Below are 5000 nucleotides of genomic sequence, written 5' to 3'. Positions count from 1 at the left end.
GACTCTAAGATGGGGGATGATGGTTGGTTTTGCTGCTCGGTTGCCTAGTTTTCTAATCCGTGCACCAAGCGCCCGGAAGTCGGGTAGGCAGGGGTTCTGGCTTGTGACGAAGTGATGTTGCTTGTTCAGTTCAGGATGTGGGGAGGATGGGAGCGCGAGTTTGGTGAGAGTGTCAAAGATTGGCTTATACTCGAACCATAGCATACCATTGAAGGTTGTGGTAAACCGAGTTGGTGACGTGTGTTGGATGGAAGGTGCAAGACCTTTGTTCAGGGAAGAGTTGTGGGAGCTGAAGACCGAAATGGTGCAGTCTTCGAAGGGAGTAAGTCGCTGACGGACTGGGCTCCATTGAGGGAGTGAGTCGCTGACGGGCTAGGCTTTAATGAAGGAGTCACTTAAGTGGTTGCTCTTGCAATTGTGGAGGACGTGTGGGTTACGCATAGTGTTCGACACAAGGCTGCTGACTAACATTCGGAACGAGGGAAGTGTTCCAAAGGTTGATCCCAGAGTTTTTCTTGTGAGGATGGTGGCTAAGGACGTAGGATGTCCGCACTTAAGGGCATGCAAAGAGTTGGAGTAGCTTTGGGGAGGATGTCTTACTTGTTCCCTTGTGGATGCTGCGGAAGTAGGTTCTGCCAAGTCCAAGTGTGGGCGTTGGTTAGGTGGTTCTACTCGTAGTAGGGAGGATGTCTTACCATGGTGAATTGTGAATGCCTAAGTGTTATGGAGCTAAGCTTCGGAGGCACGTTGACGTGAGGGTGCGTTGACGAGATAAGTGGGGGAGACCCACGAACGCCATTGAGGTATGGCAGCGCATATGCGCAAGGGAGTTGGTGACGATTGTTGGACAAGGAGGTGCGGGACCTTGTTCGGAGGAAAACTGGTAGGAGCTCAAGACCGAAATGGTGCAGTCTTCGAAAGGAGTAAGTCGCTGACGGACTAGGCTCTATTGAGGGAGTAAGTCGCTGACGGACTAGGCTTTAATGAAGGAGTCACTTAAGTGGTTGTTCCTACAATTGTTGAGAACAGATGGGTGGGGCACAAGGTTCGACATATGGTTGCTAACTGAGATTTGGAAGAGAGTGTTCTAGAGAGGTGGATCCGGAAGTCTCACTAAAAGGCATGGGTTCCGAGGACATGGGGTATGTCCGCACTCGATGGCAGAGGGCCTAAGTGTTGCGGGGCTTTGCTGTGGTGGCACCTCGAGGTGGGGGTGTGCCAACGAGACAAGTAGGGGGAGAACCTCGAATGCCAGGAAGTGGCAGTGCAGGAGCACAAACGAATGGAGGTGCCGTGGAGGACACACGGTTGGCTTACGAGTCACACCCAGGTGGGGTGCATCTCTTTGAATGTGGAAAATGTGGAGGTACTTGACCAGCGGGCTATGTGGTTGTTCAGTGGTCGAGTGCGACAAGAGACGGAGGTCTCGGCCCAAAGAGGGAAAGACGTAGGACTTTGAAAGAGAAGTTCAAAAGGGTGAACACAGTGGTGCATTGTGGTCCATGGAACGAAGAGAAGAGGATATTCCTATATGGTGTTGTTATGCGGCAGTGCAGTGGGCACGTCGACGAGGGCGTCGACACTATCAGTGGGGGAGAATGTCGCGGATCGCACTTGAGCGTGTGCTTTCGTGACTCCGTTGGGACATCCATGCGCTTATGAGGTAGTCCAAGTGTGGAAGGGGCAAGGACTTAAGAGCTAGAATGGTTGGTGTTGGCCGGGTTGTGCGTGTGAGGGGTATTTTGGGTATTTCGGAAGGTTACGGGAGGAACCTGAAGAAACTCAGAACACGAAAGATGTTCGTAATGACGAGATACACGCTATGCAACTGACGGTTCGCCATTCGGAGTTCGTACGAAGAAGTTATGCCCAATTATGACTCCTCGTGCATAGGTGATGTTCCCTCCTGGCAGAAGGCTAAATGCATAAAATGCTATATAGGGGGTGACATGGTGTCATGCTCTCCACCACCCCTGGTGCTTACACCCTTGTGGCACTAAGCGAGCATCCTTATGACATTGGAGGTTGTCATAAGGGCGGGCATGAGATTGTTGAAGGATAATCTATGTCTCCGAGGGAAAGGACTTCCCGAGGACAGTACGAACACGCGGGGCCGTTCGTATTGCGCATCGTTGGAAAGAGTGAGGTCAACGTATGGCATTCGCTATGCCGTCGGCTAGCGAGGCATTTGACGAGACTCGATGGACTTGGCTTGGGTTCGGCCTTGTCCAAGATGGAAGGAAGATATTCGGATGCCGGTACGCATGGGTTGCGACCCCATGCAAAGCATAGATGGTTATGTGGGACATTCGGAATACATATGTCGCCAAGGCTTGAGCGACATGCGAGCGTGACAGCTTGCGTGGATAGCTTGAGGATGTGGGCTATCGTGGTTGCTAACGGATGACCGACAGAAGTGTGGGTAAACCGATGGTGTGTTGGATCGCCATGTCTCGACTTGGACATGAGCGAGCCACGAGTTTGGCATGCGACGTGGTCGATGCAGTTGACGTGTCTTATGCAACGCTTGATGTATGGGCGTCGAGGGTTCGTTGCCGGATGCGGGGTGATTGTGTTGTCACAAGGAAGTGTGACTCGTTGTCTAGCCATAGGGCTTGGCGCCTATGGGAGACGACACATGATGGTGAACCTCTCGCGGAGTTGTGAGAGTCATGAAGTGGGGAGAAGGCTGACTGGGATTCGAAGGGATCCTGGGCCGCACGGGAGTGTTTGTGCGAGCGAAATCTGTGATTTGCTTCCGCCGCGCCGCGTCGCACGCTCGTCCCGTGACAATTGGCATGCCATGCCCAAGTTGTGGCCTACACCAAGCCATTCAAGCCATGCCTTGCCTTGCCTTGCCTTGGCATTGCGCATCATCCAAGGCATTCCGAGTAAGTGAGGCTAGGCGAGGCTAAGGATGGCTTGCCTCGCCTTGCCTTGGCATGCCGTGCCCATGATGTGGCCTTGACCAAGCCATGCGTTGCCTTCGCCTTGGCATGCTGTGGCCTTGCCTTGCCTTTCCTCGCCATGCGATGCATTCCGACAAAGTGATGCAAAGCGGAAGCCTACCATGGCGTAAAAATGTCGACAGAATTTTTCGACATTTGAATAATGGGGTTTGACAAGGTTTGAAAAATTCAATAAAAATGGTAGGCTTGAATGTCGACAAAGTGACGCGAAGCGGAAGCCTACCATGGCGTAAAAATGTCGACAGAATTTTTCGGACCTTGTCCTGCCATGGGCTGCGCGCAGCATGCCGGCAGTCTGTGCGCAGCGTGCGCACAGCATGTCGGCAGCGTGCGCGCTGCTGAGCCTGTCGACAGAAATTTTCGAAACTTGTCCTGCCATGCGCGCGCGCAGCTTGCGCGCGGCGTGCGCGCAGCATGCCGGCAGCCTGCGCGCAGCATGCCGGCAGCCTGTGCGCAGCGTGCGCGCTGCTCAGCCTGTCGACAGAAATTTTCGAAACTTGTCCTGCCATGCGCGCGCGCAGCGTGCGCGCAGCATGCCGGCAGCGTGTGCGCAGCGTGCGCGCTTGGGAGCCTGGCCGCAGAATTTTTCGAAACTTGCAATGCCATGCGCGCGCACAGCTTGCGCGCAGCGTGCGCACAGCATGCCGGCAGCGTGCGCGCAGCATGCCGGCAGCGTGTGCGCAGCGTGCGCGCTTGGGAGCCTGTCGACAGAATTTTTCGAAACTTGCCATGCCATGCGCGCGCACAGCTTGCGCGCAGCGTGTGCACAGCATGCCGGCAGCGTGCGCACAGCATGCCGGCAGCGTGTGCGCAGCGTGCGCGCTTGGCAGCCTGTCGACAGAATTTTTCGAAACTTGCCATGCCATGCGCGCGCACAGCTTGCGCGCAGCGTGTGCACAGCATGCCGGCAGCGTGCGCACAACATGTCGGCAGCGTGCGCGCTCGGGAGCCTGTCGACAGAATTTTTCGAAACTTGCCATGCCATGCGCGCGCACAGCTTGCGCGCAGCGTGCTGATTCTGTCGACAGCGAGGCTAGCGAAACTTCTCCTGCCATGGCGTGCGCGCAGCGTGCTGACTCTGTCGACAGTGAGGCTAGCGAAATTTGTCTTGCCATGGCGTGCGCGCAGCTTGCGCATTCGGTCGACAGTGAGGCTAGCGAAACTTGTCCTGCCGTGGCCTGCGCGCAGCCTGCGCGCAGCATGCGCGCAGCATGTGCGCAGCATGCCGGCAGCCTAGTTCCAGATTTTTTCAAATGTCGACAGAATTTTTCAAACCTTGTCAAACCCCATTTTTATTGAAATTTCCTCGCACAATAAGCTCCCCATAAGTAGTCTATGATTTTTAGTACCTTCTCCAAGTTACAAAACTAAAAAATTCCTCCCGGATTTGTTTTAATGATTTTTTCAATTTTACGACTTCTAAAAATAATAAAAAATACTTCCCGACTTCAAATATTTATGAAACTTTTTCCCATCAGAGATTGCATGTTTCTTAGTATCCCTGCAAAAAATCACGTCCAAATACCTTGTATTGAATTATTTAGAGCCCATTATGACTCCTCGCGCATAGGTGATGTCTCTTCCTGTCAAAGGGCTAAATGCATAAAATGCTATATAGGGGGGTGTGTGTTGCCTGCATATGCATGGCAGCCCATGCCCTCCTAGCTGCAGCCCCCTTCCCCCACGCCACACCCATGTCATGTTGCCTCGATATGTTGCCTCGATATGTTGCCTCGGTATTATGGGTTTGGTGTCGGGGTCGGGGGGCTGCCACCCATGGCGGTGGTGGCCGGAATCCGGCCGCCGCCACCACGCCGCCGCCATGGGTGAGGGGGAAAAAAAAAGGCGTGGAAAGTTGCGAAATGGGGTTGTCTAGGCTTTTTTTTGGCATGGAAGAGCATGGAGTGCTAGGAACTCCTTCTCAAATGCGCGGGCATGTCGACCACAACCTCATTTCGCAACAACAACCACCCGTGTGGGGTGGCGGTGGGTGGATAGTCGCGGATTGGGGCTTGCCAAGCCAATGTTTTC

Source organism: Prunus avium, unplaced genomic scaffold, assembly GCF_965620075.1.
Source record: "Prunus avium unplaced genomic scaffold, drPruAviu1.hap1.1 HAP1_SCAFFOLD_342, whole genome shotgun sequence".
NCBI lineage: Eukaryota > Viridiplantae > Streptophyta > Magnoliopsida > Rosales > Rosaceae > Prunus > Prunus avium.
The sequence above is the reverse complement of the archived record's forward strand: the minus strand, read 5'-3'. Positions refer to the sequence as shown.